This window comes from Equus przewalskii, chromosome 22 (assembly GCF_037783145.1).
Source record: "Equus przewalskii isolate Varuska chromosome 22, EquPr2, whole genome shotgun sequence".
NCBI classification, from domain to species: Eukaryota; Metazoa; Chordata; class Mammalia; order Perissodactyla; family Equidae; genus Equus; species Equus przewalskii.
In genome coordinates this window covers 52,235,997-52,257,142 of record NC_091852.1, presented here as the reverse complement: position 1 = coordinate 52,257,142, position 21,146 = coordinate 52,235,997, and the positions used below count along the sequence as shown (strand labels likewise).

Genomic DNA, 21,146 nt, shown 5'->3' with positions numbered 1-21,146 from the left:
ACGAGGACGGAGCACATTGATCTTGTCAGTCCCCATCATCCAGAAGTCACCGGCCTGATGCAGTGGTGGGATGGCCTACGGCCAGCTCAGCTAAGGTGCCAGCTGAGGGGACAATACTGAGTGAGCTTTGCCTACCATCTTCCGACCCAGGACGTGGTGTGCACTCTGAACCAAGAACCCAGGACTGATGGTGCCACTCTAGCTAGAACACACGAGTCTGGCGACTGACAGGTGTGGGAGCGGCCCCTTGTAATATTACGCCCAGCGGCCCACTTGGGTAGTTTTCGTTTCCCGTTCGTGCAGCCGTGGGCTCTGGGTGACAGGTCCTGTTCCTGGAGGTAGGAGTGGAGACAGTTCTGTCAGGCTCACAGCAGGGGGAGCTGTGACTACCACCGGCGACTCTGTTCCTTGTCAGTGGCCCAACAGGCAGAGAAAGGAGTGACCCTGCTGACTGAGGTTATAACTGACACACCTCAGGGACCAGGACTCCTCGCACCTAATGGGAGGAGATGGGTGTGTCTGGACCCGAGGCAGGTAGCCGGGGTGTCTCTAAACTTCTGTCTCCAGCAGTGACTTTCAGTGAGCAAGGAAAACTACCACAACTGTGGGCGGCCACCCTGGCGGTGAAGGCTTGGGTCACCTCCCACGCACGTTAACAGCCCAGACCGCCCAAGGGGGGCCGGCGGGGGCTCTGTCTCGTTTCACTAACACTCTTGCCAGAGGCTTCCGAGGAGGATGTGGTCACCAACCCGGGGACTCTGAGAGCCTTGTCCAGCATGAGGATGGCTTCATTCTCAACGGAAGGAGGCTGGGGGACAGGAGACCTTGTAATGTAGCAGGAGAGTTGTATCTAATGGGAGGACATGAGGGGTTGGGACACCAAACTTGACACCTTCTCAAATTCCCTCCACCACTTCCCTCTCTCTCGTGGCTGGCACCCCATCTGCACCAGGCTGCGCCCACTTTTCAAGCTGATTGAGGCACACCCTGCGGGCTATAATCGGGCTTTGTGTCACTCCCCTGGGAGCTAGATGATGTCAGTTGGAGGGGCCTGGGAGTCGATCCCACACTGAGCAAGGCCTCCAAGAACTACTCTCAGAGTAAAGGAGCTCTGGATTAAACCAGGCCTCCTGCCACGCAGGGGTAACAGAGACGGCAGCCTCGGTGTGGACCGGACCAGGACATGAGGCGGGGGCATGTGGGGAGCTGAGAAATGGTCACCCCGAACCTGTACTAGAGGGGTTCACACTTCAGGAACACACCCTGGTTTGGCCAAAGACCTTCAGACTGTGAACGGGGTGGAGGCCGCTGCCATCGTTAGGGTCTTGTATCCCCAAAATGCCCACAAACATTGGCATTGTTGAGCTTTCTATTATTTCCCCCCTTTTTTGGCCAGCCTAATAGTCTAAAGTGACATGTCATTATCATTTTGCTGTAATTACTAATGATTTTGAGCATTTTATCCTATATTTTAGGGTTTGGTTTGGTTTCTTCTTCTGTAAATTACATTTCTTGTTAGCTCATTTTTGGGGTTGCTGTCAATAGCAAGTCTTTGGTTATGGGGTCACTTGTACAAAAGATTTATATTTTCATATAGACTCCTTTGTTATGGGTTTTGCTTTTGTATTATTTAATCCTGCTTTAAAGGCCTCCCCTTTTAAAATTTTCTTCCTATAATTTAAGCTTTTTTTGTTTAGAAGCTTCACACATGAGAAATGTATTTTTGTGCATGGTATGAGGAAAGAACCTGATTTTATTCTGTTTGGATAGCTAGTCCTTCCAAGATCATTTACTCTGAAGCATTATCTTTCCACTCTGCCTTGAAATGTCACCTATATCGTTTATCAGATTTCCAGAGACACGCGGGTCTGTTTCTCGATCCTCCGTGCCGCGTGTCTGTTCGTGCACTGACAGCACTTTGTCTCGGTGACTGAGCTTCAGTTTCATCTTCATAACTCGCAGGCAGGTCTCGCCCGTCCGCCACGCTCGTCTCCACAAGACTGTCTTCGCTACCCCTGTGCTTTTATAGCTCCGTGTGCATCTTATAATCACTTTTTACCTTCTATTTTTAAAACGGTAGCAATTTTATTGGTTTTCCTTTCAGTGTATGGCCTCTGTAAAACAGTAATTCTTCCATCCATGAATGTGGAATATCTCCTTATTCTTTATTCCTTTAGAAAAGCTTTGTGTTTTTTCTCCACAAAGGTTTTTTTTTTAAAAAAAGATTATTCCAAGATATCATAGTTTCTGGTGTTACTATGAAGGGGATACTTTTCCTATCATATTTTCTAATTGTGGGTACGTTGTTTTCAATATGTAGATAACCTGTACACCAATCGTGCAGAATTTCGCTTACTAATTCTAATGATTTTCTTAGGTTTCTAAAGGAGAGGGTACTGTTTAGAAATTATGGTAAGTACACCTCTTTCTTTCTCACCTTTTTAGAATTCAATTTTATTTGTAAACAGCATTAATTTATCAGCACTGCCAGGGCGTTACTTGATTACGGTGGTGACAGATGTCGCCCTTATGTCGTTCGCAGCGTCAGTGGAAATGTTTTTCTGACGACTCATCATTAAGCACGTTTGCTGAGTCTTTTAGATTCCCTTTCTCCAATTAAGAAAATTATCTCCTATTCCTCTTTTGAGAGTTTATAATTTCTACTTAGATTTTCTATTTAACCCATCAATTATTCAAAAGTGCCGAGAGAGAGAGAATGTGTATTTGGGGGAGGGGGTTGCTTTCTTTTAAAAAAAGGAATCACTGAATCACGGTTAGCTCTGCCACTGCTCTTCCTCTCCCTCTGTCCTTCCCCGTCCGCCAGGCCCCAGCACTTCTCAAGGCCCTCCCCAGCTGTCTGGTCTAGTTTTCCAGTTCAGGCCCTGGCACTTGGACTGGACATCTCTGAGCCCACAAATCCCTGGTGCTCTCCCCGGCTCACACAGCACTGGGGCACCGGCAGAGGCACCCACTCGCAGAGGCCAGTGACATGCAGGCACACGGCAGCACGCTGCTTCTGTTGTACCTTCTCCAGGTAACGGATGCTGTCCCCATGCTGTCAGCCTCTCCTCCGTGCCTGACCTGCAGACTCTCGTCCTCGCTCTCTTTGAAGCTCTGTCTTCAGGCCACCAAATGTCTCATGAGTGTTGCCACCAGGATGTTCCTAAGGCCCCAAACCCCCTCAAAACTGAACCCTGCCCTCTCCAGCCACGTCACTGACCCCTTCCAGCCCATGCAGCCTGGAAAGAGCAGAGGTGCTGGGGAGAGGATCTGGGGACAGGGACCAGCACCGCTGCTGACTCAGCCAGTGGCCCTGAGAAGGCTGTCACTGCTGTGAACAGCCTCGACAACTCGACATCCCCCTCCTCGTGGGCTTCGGGCTTGGTCCTGCATGAGAAGCCACCCTCCCACTGCATCCCACAAGGCTGGGGCACAGAGCCCACCCCCTTATGCACAGAAACCAGGCCCTGGGGAAGGGGTCACGGCTGCTACTGACCTTTGGGCCCACGTCTGAATTCTGGGTCCACATGAGCACCCACTGGCAGTCAGGAGAGCAGAGGAGGCCGGCGGGGCTAGCAGAGAATAAGCTCGCTCTGGAGAGCAGCTGCAGCTGGGGCACGGCCAGCGCATGGAGCACCCCTTGGGCACAGGCAGCCTGCAGAGGGGGCACGGAGAGCAGCATCCGCCTGCGTCCACACCTGGCACAGGGTCAGCTCCTCTGCAGTCAGAGTGATACCGGCCCTGATATTGGTTTCCATATATTAAACCCAGCACATATGGCATTAAAACCAAAGCACTCATTCCTTCCTCCTCCCTGGCTTCCTGGCTCCAGGATCCACTATCCTCCATGGAGACAGCTGGCCAAGGACAACCACCTGGATTTGTTATCTCCTCCTTCCACCAAGGAGCTACAGCCTGGTGGGAAAGCCCCAACCAGCAAGGCCATATGTTCCCCCTCCCCTACCTAAAACCCCAGATAAAAACCCTTCCTTTTAGCTTTTGGGGAGTTTGGGATTTCAGCATTAGCTGCCCTCTCTCCTTGCTCAGTGCAATAATAAAGTCCTACTTTCTTCCACTACACCTGGCGTCAGAGATTGGCTTGCTGCGCAGCGGGTGAGCGAACTCACTTCAGGTTCAGTATCAGGAGTGAGCGTATTCCAACATCGTGCACGGTCTCAGAGCCCCTCGCCCTCCTCACAGGGCTCTGGCGCCCTCCCTCCCTCCGTGCGCTGGCGCAGAATCTGCAACTACCTTTTCTGAGCTCAACCCAAAACACGCCTCGGAAACCTGTCCGTGTCAGAGGACGTTCTTCCACGACTGTCTGCTTCCTCTTGTTCTGACAGACATTTAGGTTAGTTACAAACTTTGTTGCTATGAACAATGATGCTGCAATGAACACTCCTGCACAAATGCCAGTCTTTCCCCCTGAGAGAGTCTTGGAACTGGAATTATGAGGTCAAAGAGTATCTTATTTAAAACTTTAACAGGCAAAAAACCCAAGCTTTTTATAAAAGCTTTAATCTACATTCTTATTGACCATGTATAAAAATATCTATTTCTCCTCAGCCAAATTGTCATAATACCAGTCCTGAAAAATGTTTGCTCACCTGGTAGGTGAAAAATCTCATTCTAGTGTCACTTTCTTGATTATTAGTTTGGTTTCCCACCCTTACATATTATTGGTCATTTGTACTTTTTTCTATGAATTGATTATTTGTATCTGTACCTATTTTTAAACTACATTTTTATGCTTCATATAACTTGATATCAATGCTTTGTTTTAATAAGATACAGTGTTCTCTCATAATTTTCCATGTGTGTTAATCTTATAATATTCTATGGTTCATATATTTTTCATTTCTTAGGTAAATCAAATCTGTGTGATTTTTCTTGATTCTGGGTTTACCTGAAATGTCTTTATTTCACCTTCATTCTTGAAGGATATTTTTTCTGTTATAGACTCTTGTTATTTCTCTCCAGATGTCCTGGCGTCTTCCAGTGTCCAGTGCTGCTGTTACAAAGCTGGACACTGAGGTGGTTTTCTTTCCTGTGGCTGCTGCTGAATAGATGTTTCCTAGTATCCAGCATCTCAGTTCACTCTGATGGGTCCATATTTCAGACTTATTTTTATTGGCTCTGCTTGGGGTTTGTAGGCCTCCTTGCTTCCAGGGATTAATGTCCTTACTCTATTTAGGAAACGTATCTGCCATTCCCTTTTCAGATGTGGCTTCTGCCCCTCTCACTCCCTCACCTACTCCCAGGATATCAAATAAACACACACTGGCGGTTTTCAGGGATCCTTTATGACCTTCTTCTCAGTGTGCTCCGTGGACTGGCAGCATCAATATTCCCAAGAAGCTCGTTAAAAAGTTGGCATCTCAGGTACCCCCGGGGACCCAGTGGATCAGAATCTGCATTTAAACCAGATCCACCGGTGATTTCTGTGCCATTAATGTCTGGAGGCGTGGGCCACGTCTCTCAGCAGCTCTCTGAGCCACCACTCCTGACACCCCTCGTCATTCCAGGTCATCTGTGTCCCAGTCCACCAATTCTCCTCCCTAGCCATAGCTTTTTAACTGATGGAGAGAACACGGGGAAAACCGCACAGGACACAGACGGAGAGCACCCTGCATTATCACATGGCGCGCCTTCGCCAGCTTCTCCGAGAAGCGGAGCACTGCCAGCGGACCCCAGGCTCCCGGCCTCCCTGACCTTTGTGTCACTCAGCTCTCCAGCCCGCTGGTGAGTCCACCCACTGAGTTCTGAACCGTTGTTATTCAGTTTTTCTACTCTAGGATTTCTACTTGGTTCTTTTCTGACACATCACTTTTTATAGCTTTAAGCTCTCTGCTAAAATTTCTCAGAGAACACAGCTGCCGCAGGTGTCCCCACGTCTGTGTGTGATGAGCGTGCTCTCCGGAGCCCCGTGGCTCTCCTGACGTCCTCTCCTGTTTATCCTGCTGGTTCTGGTTCGGCCGGTCTTACCTCCCCATGTGCCTAGTCAGCTTTCAGTATGTGCGGAAACAGAGAGAACGGGAGGCCTGGCTGACGTCATCTTTCTCCAGACAGGATTTTCATCAGCTCCCACCAGGTGGCGGGAGCTGTGCAGCAGCAGAGCCAGGACGGTCCCCTTCCAGCCCGCCCTTACTCTTAGGCTGCAACACCGATGGCCCACCCAGGGCAGAGGGTTCACAGGGCTCCGATCCTCTGTGGCCCTGCACTCAACTTTTGTACCCGTGGCTGGGAGACGGCTGGTACCTGCAGAGGCTCCTGAGAACCAGTCACTCACCAGCAGGAAGGGGCCCCCAGCGCAGACGAGCACCTAGGCAGGCAGAAGGAGGCCCACTCCCACCCGTTCCCCGCCTTCCACGCTTTGATCAGGCCCTGCTCGTCCACGGTGACAACCAGCTGCAGCCGAGGGTAGGTCACCAAATTCACCAGAGCAGCAGGCTGTCGAGGGCCCGACCAGATCTCCGTGCCCTGGGCAGCAACAAAATTCAAGAGCCACTTATAGAGGGCCCAGGGATTTCATAAATGTGTCCTTCTCATTTGCTCAGCCATCGCCGAGTGCACACTGGGGTCACGCAGGTGAAAACGGCGCGACCCCCCCTCACAGGATCCACAGTACGGGAGGGAACCCACACAGGAGTGAGGTTTCACGGCAGAGGACTGTCCTGGAGGAGCGGTGGCTGAGCGTAGTGGGTACAGAGACTTCCTGGGGGCTGGCGCCATCACCGAGAGGCCGCAGGTGGGGTCCAGCGCACACTGGCATGGTGTCTGAAGCTCTTCCAGCGGCCACCTCCAGCTCACTGGAGGCAGGCTGGGCAGGGGAGCGGGATCCACATGGACACCACGCTCGGACCTGGCCTCGCCCAGCTGCACACGGGGAACCTGCCTGCGGAGCGCCCCGCTCAGTCCTCGGGGAGCAGCTCTGGAGATAAGCTCGTTTGGGCTTGCGCACGGGAACGGCTCCTGCTGCATTTCCGCGGCTGTCCCACTCAGGACCTCCTCCTCTGCAGCGTGCGCAGCAGCGGCACCTCGGGCCAGCCCTGGCCATGGCCCAGTCTTGTCCCCTGGCCCGGAGGAAAACAGGTGGCCCGAGCTGGGTCGATTCCAGGCTCTCTCCCAGGATTCTGAAAACTGGACAGAGCGGTAAGGAGCCCGGGCACTGTGGGCCCGCCCCGGCACAGGAAGGCAGGGCATCAGAGGCACAGTCCACCAACTGCTCCTCCCAAGTTCCCCAGAGCTGCCACGCCAGGTCTCGTCCCAATCTGGGGCTGTGATGACCCTTTTCCTACCACGTGTCATCACTTTACCATGAGCTCTCTTCTCCCAATCAAGACAGCTCAGTATTCTCTCATCCGTCTCTTTCTTCCCCTCAGATCAACAAATCAAGAGTTGACTTCTGCCGCTGACACAGCTAATGTGAGCATCTCGGAAGGAACTCAGCACTAGGGACTGGCTGACGGCGAGCAAGTCTCGGAGGATGCGGAACGTCCCTAGGGCTGGTGGCTGGAGTGGGCGAAGCAGTGGTGAGACCCCTCCTATCTCAGAATGGAAGGCAGTGGCCAGCAGAAGGGAGCAGATCCATGCTGACTGGTGGCCACCCAGTGTCCCCAACTCCACACCAGCCACGGAGATGAGGGACGTGGGGCTGGGGACAGCCAGAGGCTTCCAGTGGCACCAGATACTTTGATGGTAGAAAAAGACAAACTCAGACCCTGGAATTCTCCAGGGAACAGAGATAAAATGTAGCATGGAAAATCAGTATAACCAGTCAAAAATGTGAAGGAGAATATTGTGAGTACGTAGAAAACTAAGAGAAATTCTAAAAAGGAATAATTATTAATTCAGGAAAAGAAAAATGTTCGTCTACCTGATGGCTCAGCTGTAAAAACATTTACATAATTATGATAACATAGACAATACATATAGTCATTTGGGGACAGGAAGGTCACCCTGTGTGGAAGTGGGAGGAGGAAAGAGAAAAATCACCTTGCACAGAACTCACCAGATGCCAACGTTAGTTGCCGCGTACCCCTGATTAGGGCAATGGCACTGTCTCTGGGGTTGGGGAAACGGGGACAGGCACAGTTGGTTTTTCTAACAAGCTTTCAGAGCTTTGACCCTTAAGCTGCGTACAACTGCAACGTTAGTGACATCTCAATTTCTGTCACTAATCTGTGAAGTGACGGCCAAATGTTGCCATGCTTTTAGTTATTTCTTTCAAAAGAACTGTCATGAACTTTTACAAATCAATATTTTAAAAATGTATTCCTGAATATAGATCCAAAAAAAGTTAAATAAATGACTGGCAAACTGAGCCCAGTAGTATATAAAGACCCATCCACAGTGAGGGTGAGAAAGGACCACCATAGCCAGGAGGGAGAGGAGAGAGCCGTGGCCAACAGGAGGCTGAGGGAAGGCAACAGGTTTGAAAATTTAGAAAGGATAATTTTCTAGCAAAACATAAGTGATTCAGCTTGGCTGCAGAACAGGTAAAAGCCTGGACAGAGGGGAGTTACGGAGGAGACAGAAAAGGCTGGTAAAACCAGCACGACAGAGACAGGCCAGACGCTTCACACGCGATTCCTCCAGCCTTTGAGAAACCAGTAATTCCTGTAACATTCCTTTTATTATTTTCATTATAGAAAATGTTAGAAAGCTCTCTGATGCATTCTGTGAAAGTAGCAACAAAACAAAATATAGACAAATACGACATGAATAGAGATGAAAAATGTTTAAGTAGTATTATTCAGAGCCTCAGCAATATATTGAAAGAGTTATCTATAGTCATGTGTCGCCCAACAACAGGGACACGTGCTGAGAAATGCGTCATTAAGCGGTTTTGTTCTTGTGCAGACACCATAGAGTGCACTTACACAAACCTGGATGGTGGAGCCTCCTGCACACCTAGGCCGCACGGTCCCAATCTACGGGACCATCATCGTATGTGCAGTCTGATCTTGACCGGAATGTTGTTTCGCAGTTCGTGACTGTACTGTGATCTATCAGGGTTGATTCCAGAAATGCTAGGCTAGTTCAAATAATTTATTATATTTTCAAATTAAAACTGAGGAGCCATAGGAAATAACAAATGTCCAAAAAGCACTGGTACCTATTGTCAAATTTTAACAGCCATTTCTGATTCTTAAAAAATCTCTAAGTAACATAGGACACTTAGATAATAGAAAGTATGTACCAGGCACTGAAGCAAATATAAAATTCAAAAGAGATCTTCACAGCAAAGGAAACAGTGAACAGAATGAACAAGCAATGTATGGAATGCGAGAAAATATCTGCAAACCATGTATCAGATAAGGGGTTAATTTCTTTATATATCAGGATTCCTCCAACTCAGTAGCAAAAAACTAACAACCTGATTAAAAAATGGGCTAAGACCCAGCTATCCCACTACTGGGTATCTACCCAAACAACTTGAAATCAACAACCCAAAGTAACATCTGCACCCTTATGTTCATCACAGCACTATTCATAATAGCCAAGACATGCAAACAATCCACATGCCCATCGTCTGATGACTGGATAAAGATGATGTGGTGTATATATACGATGGAATACTACTCAGCCAGAAAGAAGACAAATTCATCCCATGGAACATTGCAACAACATGGAAGGACCTAGAGGCTATTATGCTGAGCAAAATAAGGCAGACTGAGAAAGACAAACACCAGATGATTTCACTCATGTGAAATGTGAACAAACACATGGACAAAGAGAACAGTTCAGTGGTTACTGGGGAAGAGGGGTGGGGGGTGGGCACGTAGGGTGAAGGGGAGCACTTACATGGTGACAGACAAGAAATAATGTACAACTGAAATCTCACATTGATGTAAACTGTTAAGGACAAAAAAAAAAAAAGGGCTAAGGACTATTTGTTGACTATGCAAATAGTCAACAGTGCTCAACATCACTAATCATCAGGAAAATGCAAATCAAAACCACAATGAGATTACCACTCAGACTTGTTAAAATGGCTATTATCAAAGAGACGAGAGATAAGTTTCGGTGAGGACGTGCTGTCAATGGGTATGAAGTTCCAATTAGGCAGGATGAGGAGCTCTAGAGACCTGCTGTGCAACGCTGTGCCTGTGGTTACTGTACACTTAAAGATCCGTTAAGAAGGCGGATACTGCATGTTAAGTGTTCTTACCACAATAAAATAAAAATCAAAAGAGAAGAACTAAAGGCATACCTAGAAAAGAGTCAGGAACAAGACAGAAATGCCGCCACTATTAATCAAAATGGTTTTGGAAATCCTAGCTAAGGAGTAAGGAATGAAAATAATAAATGCAAACATCAGAAAATATATGATGAAATTATTATTTTCAGGTGATATTATTATAAATATAGGACATCTAAAAATACTATTATGAGACTTTACTGAACTGGGTGATACAAGATACAAATACAAAACATCGTGGTTTTAATTCATACACAGAATATCAAGATAGAAATGGAAAAATATCCCATTCTTATTACTATCATATCATTAGCAACTTACTAGCTATTATTAACAACAAAATATAAAAAGCTAGGAATAAGTGTAACAGAAGGAGTAAAGACTATTCAAAACCTTTACTAATCAACCGAAGAGCTGAATAAACACAAAAGCCCATGTTTCTCAATGGGAAGATTTAACGCATTGTGTAGGGGCACTAGCCTGCGTGCCCTTTAAGAGCCATCCGTCCTTGATGTGCCTTGTCTGGGCTGTTTGCCAGCACTCACGATGATAACAGTCCTGGGCTTGGCCAACCCAGCTGTTTCTCGTGGGAGAGTTAGCACAAAGATCCCATGGTCTGAGGGAACACAGATGCCCTGGGGTCAGGGGTGGGGGCTCTGGTCCTTGAATGCAGGTCACACAGGGACGATCCCCCTTGGCAAGCAGGCAGCCTTTGTTCCTCTGCCTACTTAAGCCAGCTTCTCCCAGGGGGCGGTAGTGGGTGCACATTTCTGTCCAGCGGCCGCCACTGGACCTTCATATGTAACTCCATATGTCTCGTTCACTGTCTCTGAGTCTTTTTTTTGGTCTCTCAGCAACCTGTCCCGCACTGTCTACCCACCTGGGCGTGCAGCCAAACACACTGTAAAATGTCAACCCTTTCCAAAATGATTTATAAATGTAATGCATTTCAATCAGAATGCAAATTTCATTTGCTTTAGACCTCAGAAAAATGGTTCCAAAGTTCATATGGGAGAGTGACTACGAGGAAAATTTTGAAATCACCAGCGTAAAGAGGACCTACCCTATCAGATATTGAGAACTTTTATAAAGCTGAATTACAAGCTATTCAAATAACATGATAGCAGCACAACCACCAGGCAGATAAATAAAACAGAGAAGAGTTAAACACAGGCCCAAATATAAAGGGTAATTTGATATGCAAAATAGGGGGCACTGTAAGTTGGTGCAGAAAAGGCGGTTTATTCAATAAACAATGTTGAGACAGCTATCTAGTTGGAAGAAACTAAAGGCAAATCCTACTTCCAATCATATACAAAATAATTCTTGATGAATTAGAGATAAGTGTAAAAAAATACATATACATACACAGACACAGACACATATGAATAAAATATAGGGGAAAAAAGACTTCAAATGAGGGTAAGGGGGGCCTTTTAAATCACTGATACCCCGAAACCATAAAAGGAGGAAAAGAATTGTGATGAAGCATAAACAAACTAAACTTCTGTAAAGCAAAGCCCCAGCAAGCCTAATCCTGGAGGGTCTCTGCCACTCGAGTGGAGGCACCTCGTCCCAGCCGGCGGCTGCACAGGACAGTGGCCACGAGCGGGACGCAGCTTCGTCTTCCTGTCCTTCAGTTTGCTCACCCAAAAGTGGAGAAAGCACCACAGCCCATCAGGCACACAGCAGCCCGAGAGGGTTAATGAGTTAACTGACGTTTCAGTCCCGTTATCCCTCCCAATAACCTCCTCCCTCCCACCCCAACGGACGAAGAATAGGAGCAGAAAAGCACAAACATGGTCAAGTGACGGGTAATCAACAAAGTGAGAACCTCAGATAATATTCTGCATATCTGACTGGCGAAAAATACTGATTATAAGTAACGCTGGCAGCCATGTGGGAAACCAGTGTTCTCACACGCTCTTGGCGGAAGTATACATTACTACAAACTTTTTAGCACAAATCTGGCAGTATTTATTAAAATCTAGACTGCTGATGAAGTTGACCAGCAACCCCACTTACAGAAATGTACCCAAAGCATAAAAGGTCTAAGACGTCGGCATATGTGGACAAACACTCTACGTGTAACAGCAAAACCTGTGACACTGAGCTCTCACGGAGGGAGAAATGGCTAGATAAAGCAGACACGCCCGTGCGAGGCGAGACGAGAAAGTTACCACAAGAACAGACGGGAACTGCGTGAGGCCTGCCCACCAACAGGGATGGGAAAAGCAGCTTATGGAGAAGAGCAATAGGATCCCATTTTTCTTAAAAAAATTTAAAAAAGCAATCTTCTCTAACAACCAACCCCTCCCTGTGTAATCACACACGCGTGTGCGCTGACATCCATCTGTGCAACCACAGCAGGGCGCAGACCCACGGGTACCAGTGGTTGCAGAGCAGGAAGGACTAGGAGGGAGGAGCGCAGACTAGGAATTTTACTCTAGACACGTGTACACTGTTGAAATGTTTATGAGAATGTGTGCGTTGAATTTTTTAAAAAATTAGTAGATGTTAAATTGAGCAGAAAATACAGATAGCTCCCCAATACCGCCTCTCTCCCCACACTCAGTTTCCCCGATTATTAACACCTTGCACTGTGGGGGACATTTGTTACAAATGACAAGCCAATATTGATCCATTACCATGAAATGAAGGCCACAGTCCACATTAGAAGCCACTCTTTCTGTTGTACCTTCTGCAGGTTTTGACCAATATATGATGACACGTACCCACCATCACGGTATCACAGAGCAGTTTCGCTGCCCTCAAAGCTCCTGTGCCCCCCATTCGTACCTCCGCCAGCCCCCCAACCCTGGCAGCCCCTGATCTTCTTACTGTCTCCATACTCTTCCCACCCCATCCAGTGACTGCTCTGACCCAAATGAGCAGCAGTCTTATGTCCACACAAAAATCTGCCCATGAATGTTTAAAGCAACTTTATTCATAATTGCCAAAACTCGAAAGCAACCAAGATATCCTTATCCTTGAAAGGATAAATAAACCATGGAACATGCAGACAATGGAATATTATTCAATGTTGAAAAGAAATGAGCGATCAAGTCATGAAAAGACATGCATATTGCACAGAAATGCACGCTGCTGACTGAAACGGCCAACCCAGGAAGTCTACATCCTGCACGATTCCAACCAACAGAGTGGACTTTTTAAAAATAAAATAAGGTTGAAGATTTGCTCATACAGCATCTTAAGGTTGGGAAGCCAGGTGGAACAGCCGTAGAGTGTTCTGGACGTCTGAGACGGTCCCACGCTGGAAACGATGACCACCTGACAGGAGGGTTCGGCAAACTGGGCTGCAGCCAAACCCGGCCCACTGCCCATTTTTGTATTTTTACGTTTTAGTTTAAAAAAATCAAAAGACTGTTTCATGACAAGAAAATTACATGACACTCATTTAAGTGTCCGTAATATGGCTGTATCGGAACACAGCCGCTCTCTTGTTTACTTGTTGTCTATGGCTGCTGTTTCATGACATCATGGCTGAGTCGCTGTGACAGGACCACATGGCCTGCAAAGCCTAAAATACTCGCCGTCGGGCCCTTTACAGAGAAGGCCCGCCGACCCCTGCGCAAAGCTCTCTGTTCCAGTCAAGGCCTTTTTGTTTTGGTCGCCGTGGGACTTCTGAGCAGCCTTCAGGTGCTCTTCCTGCCGAAAGCCTCTAAGCCAAGCCTGCCGTGGCCACTGTCCACAGCTGGAGGCCGGCCTCCTCAGGAGGGCCCGCAGGGGACGGGGCAACAAACTGCAGAGAGACAGAAACCAGCCCCCGAGGCCAGTCCATCTCCAGAGTCCTCTCCTCGAAGTGACAGCCTCGACCATGACCGTGCACGCGGGAAACCAAACTCGTGAAAGAGAAGAACCAAGACAAGCAACTGAAAAACTGGCCACGGAGGAAAGAGAGATGCTGCAAATAACTGCACCCTTTAAACAAAAAAAGAGCAACCAGACAATCTGAAAAGTTCCCAGAAATTAAAAATGTTTCTGTAAGGCAGACAGTCAACAGATACTCTCTGAAGTATACAGATCAAGGAGCAGAATCTCTTAATCAAATATAAAAATTGATCAATCGATGGCTGCCAGGAAAACTAAAATGAGAAATGATTTAAAAAGTGGTTAGCTCTGGGAAAAGAACCTGCGAAGGGGGGATATGTTTCTACTTCTTATGAAGTATCTTTGAGTCCCATTTTTCCTTTTACCTAAAAGCCTTGATAGTGTTTCACTTTTATGATTCAAAAGTAAACAAATTATAACTAACCGTAACTCATTCCGAAACTGCCCTGCCCCCCAGCCCCCACTTTCCTCCGTTTCCGAGCGCCCGTGCCAGTTCCTGGAGCCCTGAGATGACCTGGGCTGCCGTCTGCATCCGTCCCGACTTTCAGAGACTCGCTCAGGCACCGGCAGCCACCAGTGGCCTCACAGGCTCAGCCGGCTGTTTCAAAGCACTTTTGTCACCAAAGTCACACCTGTTCTCTCTCCCGGATTCCAACATGACGTCTGAGCAGAGCAGAGACCCCAAGGCTGGCACAGGGGTACGAGAATGCTGCTCCCCTGGCTGTCCCACACAGACTGAGAAGGAAGGTCACACAGGTCACAGTCAGTGGTCGCTAAGAGCCAAGGTGCCCTGTTCTTGGGGCCAGAGGAGGGGTCATCCACGGGGAGTGAGGTGGACCCTCCTGGAGCTGGGGGTCCCCCCCTGCCCTCTCTCCCCCCAGCAAACCTGAGCAACGGCAAGATGAACACCCACCTCACCAGGAGGCCCCCTACTTAATAAATCAAGGTGCCTTTAGGTGTCCAGGGCATTTGAAAATGTGAAGTAACAGACAGTTTTCCAGGAAAAGATCCCTCAGAGGAGGCTGGGTACGGTCCACGTGTGGTCCCAGGCAGAACCCTTGGGTTTACAGGGAACCACGTGGCCCCAGACTCAGAACGCCTCCCCTTGCTCAGTCTCGTCTACACTTCTACAAAATCAGGATGATGATGATTACTCGAACTCTGCTTGGCCGCTGTGAGGATCAAGCGAGATAAGGGACAGGAAACTTTCTAACTATAAGTGCCAACCGAGTCTGAAATACTAATCAAGTTATCATGGTTTTAACACCTAGTTTGCACGTGGGGGTAACTAAAAGCTGCAACTATCTGGGCAAAAATGCCCAGGGAATGGCCTCGGCCCCACTGTGGACACGACAGGATGGAGCCTGGCAGCTGCCACCCTGGGTGCAGGTGGCCTGGGTCAGGCCCCTCGGGGAGCGCTGGCTCCCTGGGGCAGCACAGTAGAGCCAAGAGCATGTCACTGCCATCAGTCAGACTCAAGCTTCGGGCGGGACCCAGCACCTGGCGACTGAGCCTACTGCGGCTCAGACTTCTCACCTGTGCCACAGGCCGCTCCTCACCTCACAAGCCGCCTGCGATGACTGAAGGAGATGATGAAGACAAAGGGCCTCGCTGAGACCGAGGGCACCAGGTCAGTGCTCATCCTGCCTGGCCACCCCTGCCCCCCGGTGGCTCACTCACCTCGTGCAGATCCCAGGTGCGCACGGTGCCGTCCAAGGACCCAGGGCACATCACGGACTTCTCCTGCCTGTCAAACCAGCATGCGTTGGTTGAGATGTAGGCCAGCTCTTCTGTCTGTCCTGGAAGAGAACAGAGATGCAGATGCCCAGGATGTGAACTCTCCACTGGGGAAAGGTGGGCGGGGTGGTCATCCTCTTTCTCAGGAGCACAGCAGGTGCTGAGGCAGTGACAGCGGCCGACAGAAGGGGCCAGGGCTTCAGACCTACAACTTGGGTGTCACACCCGGAACTGCCCGCCCCCAGCCACATAACCGCAAACAGCTCCCTACTCTTTGTTTCTCTCTACTCTGAAATAGATGGAGTAATCCCTTCTTCACTGGGTTACTGTGAGGATCAAGTGATATAACACAGATATAGAACCTGGCAGGGCATGTGCTCCTCAAGTGGCATTTTCCAATTCATTGGCTGAAACACCAAATCCCATGAGACTCAACCAGGGAGAGTGAGCGGTGGGAGGCACACGGCTACCACATTCCCCTTTGTGCCTGGCAAGGGCTTTGCAGGTGAAGTCCTTCTCTGGCCGTCCCGATTCCATGCGGAACTCCAGCTCGGACCAGCAGAGATAATACTGTTTCCAGGTCTGCGTGCCCAGAGTCATCCGGGAGGCCTTACACGAGGACCAGCGTCTCAGACACAGCTGCCTGAAACACAGACCCACAGCCCAGGCAGGACAGAGCAGCCATTAGAAGGGGCTGTGGCATCAACAGGCCGAGCTTTGACTCCTGGCTTCACCATCTATTAGCCTGGACAACCCACTTTGCCTACACAGCCTCCGTTTCTTCTGCTATTAAATGGGGGTCATGATGAGATGAGACCGAATGAGTGCTCGCACATGGCAGGTGTAAGTGCTTAATGTGAGTCCAGCCAACCCGCATAACAGATCCCATGAAGCAGTCCTGACCCCCATTCTACACCTGAGAGAGAGGTTAAACAGCTGACCCAGATCACAGGGCCTCAGTCACACAGCCGGGACTCAAGACGCTGCGCTCCCTGACTCCAGCTCTCACTGCTGAAGTGTCTGCTTCTCCCTTCCATCCTGTCACACCTTCACGTGTTCTGTTTCTCTGTTACTAGATGCACGTGTTTATAATTTTTAGATCTTTATGGGTTGACTTATCACTATAAAATATCCTACTCTCTCTAGTAACACTTTTTGTCTGAAAGTCTATTCTGCGTGCCATTAGCATGGCCACTCCAGCTTTCTCCGGCTACTGTTCACATGGCGTATCTGTCCACATTCTTTTCTTTTTAACATATCCATGTCTTTGAATCCAAAGAGTGTCTCTTATAGACAGCATAAAGTGGAGTATTTTTTATCCCTTCTACCAGTCTCTGCCTTTTCATTGGAGTGTTTAATTCTTATACGGTTAATGTTATTACTGATACAGCAGGATTTACCTATGTCAGTTGCTACTAATTTCTATATTTCATGCATTTTTCCTCTATTTTTCTATTACTGCCTTATTTTGTGTTAAATATTTTCTAGTGTCCTTTTTAATTCCCTTGACATTTCTTCAATTATATTTTTTTAAGTTCTTAGTGGTTGCCTTAGGGATTACTATTAAAAGCTCGTAACAATCTAGTTTTGATTAATATCAACTTAATTTCAATAGTAGTTAAAAACTTTGCTCTGTATAGCTCCACTTCCTGCCTGTCTCAACTGTGCTGTTATTCTCATACAAATTACATTTTTATACATTATGTACCCATCAACAGAGATTTATAATTATTGCTTTATGCAATTGTCTTTTAAATCATATAGGCAAAAAACAGTTACAAAAAAAGAATACATTTATACTGCCTTTTATATATGCCTATAGCGTTACTTTACTGGTGTTATTTCTTTATGTGGATTCAATTTACTGTCTAATTCAATTTTTCCTTTCATTTCAATCTGAAAGACTCCCTTTAGCATTTCTTGTAGGGCAAATGCACTGGCAACAAATTCTCTGAGGTTTTATTTATCAGTGAATGTCTTAATTTTCTCCTCCATTTTGCTAGATATAGAATTCTTAGTGACAGTCTTTTTCTTTCAACACTTTCAATATGTCATGCACTACCTTATGGACTCCATGGTTTTTATGAGAAATCAACTGTGCATCTCACTGCTTCCCTGGGACACGATGGGCTGCTGTTCTCGTTGCTTTCAGGATCCTCCCTCTGCCTTTGGCTGTATAGTTTGATTAGAGTGGGTCTTGATGTGGAACTTTGAGTCTGTCCAGTTGCAGTTCATTGAGCTTTTGGATGTGTAATTTAACATTTTTAATCCAATCTGGCAAGTTTCTGGCCATCACTTCTTTAAATACTTTGCTCCTTCTCTCTTATTCTGGGACTCCTGCTGTGCAATGCTGGCGTGCCTGGTAGTGCCCTCGTGTCTCTTAGGCACTGTCCATTTCTCTTCATTCTCTATTTCATTTTGTTCCTCAGACTGGATAATCTCCATTGACCTATCTTCAGTTCACTGATTCTATCTTCAGCCTGCTCAAATCTGCCCTTGATTTTTAATTTGATAGTGTACTTTTCTACTCTATAATTTCTATTTAGTTACCTATAAAATTTCTGTTTATTGATATTCTCTATTGGATGAGACATTGTCCTCATACTTCCCTTTAGTTCTTCCCACATGGTATTCTCTACGCTGAACACACAACACAGCTGATTCAAACTCTTCATCTGTAGGTCCAACACCCGGGCCTCCTCAGGGGTGGTTCCTGTCATTTGCTTTGTTTCTTGTGTATTAGCCACATTTTCTTATTTCTTTGCATGACTTCTAACTTTTGTTGAAAACTGAACATTTTAAATAATATAATGTGAACTCTGGAAATCTAGGTGTGTTGTTTTTGCTGTTTGTTGTTATTGTTTGTTTGATTAATGACATTTCTGAATGAATTCTGGAAAGTCTGTACTCTTTGTTACATGTGGCCACTGAAGTCTCTGCTCAGTTAAATTAGTGCTCACCAGTGACTGACAGAGCTTTCTCAAATGCCTGGACCCACTAAATCTTCCAGTCATTGCCAAAGGGCTCATGTGCATGTTGGGAGATGTGTTCAACACTCCATAAGACAGCTGACAACTCTGCCTTAGCATTCACTTCCTGCTTGCACAGAACCTCAAGGTCAGCCGGACGTGAGCTTAGCGCCTTCTCAGATGGTTCCTGAGTTTGCACAGAGGCCTGCACATGCACGTGCCCTTCTAGATTCCTAGAAATGTGTTGGAGCTTTTCAATGCCCCTAAGGACATCACATCCCCAGCTTTTCCTTTTAAGCTTTTTGGTTAGCCTATTGATTGCAAACTGCTGTCCACCAGCTGACAGCCGCAAAGTTAGTCAAGAGTCTATAAGTGTTTTGACAAATGTCCCACGGTAAAGACTTTTCACGCTGGGTGAACTCCAAGTCAGGCCAAATAAAGACAGCCTGCACGTGGGGTCTTCCAAGAAATACCAAGCAGATCACATAATGACAATTCTCTGGGAGGAGGCTTTGAAGGGTCTCCAGTCCCATTCTTCCCCCACGCCCCAGTGACTGCCAGGCTCCCTTCACCCTGTTGGAGCTGCAGGCCGGGAGTTCCTCCACAGAACCAGAGGGGCTTATGGGAACAGGTCAAGTGAACACTTGTTCTCACTAAGATTCAACCATTTTTTCTTGAATAAACACTTCCTAGACTATTACAAGTCTCTGGTTAATTGCCAGAGTTCTGAAAAAGTTGATTTTCACAATTTGTGCCAGTTTTTCATGGCTTTTATCGAGGAAAAACTTTTTGGAGGTCATTAATCCACCATGTTCCAAGAACCTGCATTCTTAACTTGTGTGTGATGGCTGTCAGTTCTATGACAGCCTCTCTCTCCTAAGGTTGTTGAGGATAAAATGTCAGCTCGTCCACACAACAGAGAACAACTGAATTCCCACCTGGTCTGTGGACCCCAAAGGGAGAGACACACGGCTCTTGCTCTTGGGCACCTTCAGCTGGTGGTTAGGAAAGGGATACGCAAAAGTAAAAGTCAGGGGAGAAAAGCCAGGTTTCCTAAGGGGCAGCCGACGGTGCTGTTGGAGCTGAGCACTGGGAGAGCGGGTCTGGCTGGGAAGGGTGAGGGAGGGTTCACGGGCAGAGGCTCACGGCACTTCCAGGCCCCAGATGTGCATCATACGGCTCCAGTCCAGCACTCACATCTCACACAGGGCGCGAATGAGGTCAGGTGGGAAATAAGCGGCTCACAGCCCACGGCCTGAACAAGCACAGCAGAGTCTCTCTCCATCACGGCCCGTACACTCACTGCACATCTACGTGAGGCACTGTGCTGGGCACTGGGGACCTTCTCACAGTGAGAAGATGCCAATCCCTGTGTCGGATGAATGTTTTTACTGTGCTTGCTGAAACTCTGGTCCTTCTACCAGAAGTGGCACACTGGCAGCCTGTGGCGGAATGGACCCCAAGATGACTTTGTTTGGCCTACATGGGATTGGCTCACATGAACTAGCTGCCAACACTTAAAAATCAGATTTCATGGGGCTGGCCCCATGGCCTAGTGGTTAAGTTCGCGCGCTCTGCTGCGGCGGCCCAGGGTTTCCCTGGTTCGGATCCTGGGCGCAGACATGGCACCGCTCATCAGGCCATGCTGAGGCGGCGTCCCACATGCCATAACTAGAAGGACCCACAACTAAAATATACAACTATGTACTGGGGGGGGGAGGGGGGCGGTTAGGGGAGAAAAAGCAGAAAGAAAAAGAAAAGACTGGCAACAGTTGTTAGCTCAGGTGCCAATCTTTAAAAAAAAAATCAGATTTCACATAAAAATCAGGTAAAAGCAGGTCTAGCTACACTGAACCCAAATTCCCACCTGGAGAAACTTGTCTGGAGTCACACAGAGCTGTGCCCTTTAGATAAGAAGGAGCTCTCTGCTTCACCACGGTCTTCAACATCCCTTTTACCTTCGGGACTCTAAGGCTGAGTACCGGTTGCCTCATATCATCATGCTTATGTTGTTGATTTCCTTTTAGTTGAAGTAAGAGGAAAGGGACATTTCTTGTACCCACATCTCTAGACAGTGTGAAAATAAAGGCTAGACCAAGAAGATGATGTGGTTTAAGAAAAAGGGGAGAGGACACATTTTTTTGTGGAAGGAAAGTCTATTTCTATATATTTAAGGCCACTAAACATCAAACCATAGCTAGGACCCATGACCAATATTCAGAAGAGATGAAGAGACCAAATGATTTGAAAAAACAAAAAGGCAGACTGTCAACAAGCTGGAAATATGAATAAAGTACATGGTGCCCCTCAGAAATACAACGATGTATCAAGTAAAAGATACCGTGGCACCAACCCCTTCCACAGAGAGCAATTAATAACAAAAC

The 21,146-nt window shown here is 47.6% G+C and overlaps 1 long non-coding RNA gene across 1 annotated transcript in view; it reads left to right on the top strand.

Annotated features, from left to right (window-relative positions):
• The window catches only part of LOC103563955 (uncharacterized), a 37,835-nt gene extending 27,903 nt beyond the window's left edge, over positions 1-9,932 (top strand). The window contains exons 4-7 of the long non-coding RNA XR_011531443.1: positions 2,378-2,412; positions 4,981-5,382; positions 5,526-5,742; positions 7,383-9,932. This is a non-coding gene — a long non-coding RNA (uncharacterized lncRNA). The remainder of the gene's footprint in view (positions 1-2,377; positions 2,413-4,980; positions 5,383-5,525; positions 5,743-7,382) is intronic.
• The last annotated feature ends 11,214 nt before the right edge of the window (positions 9,933-21,146 follow it).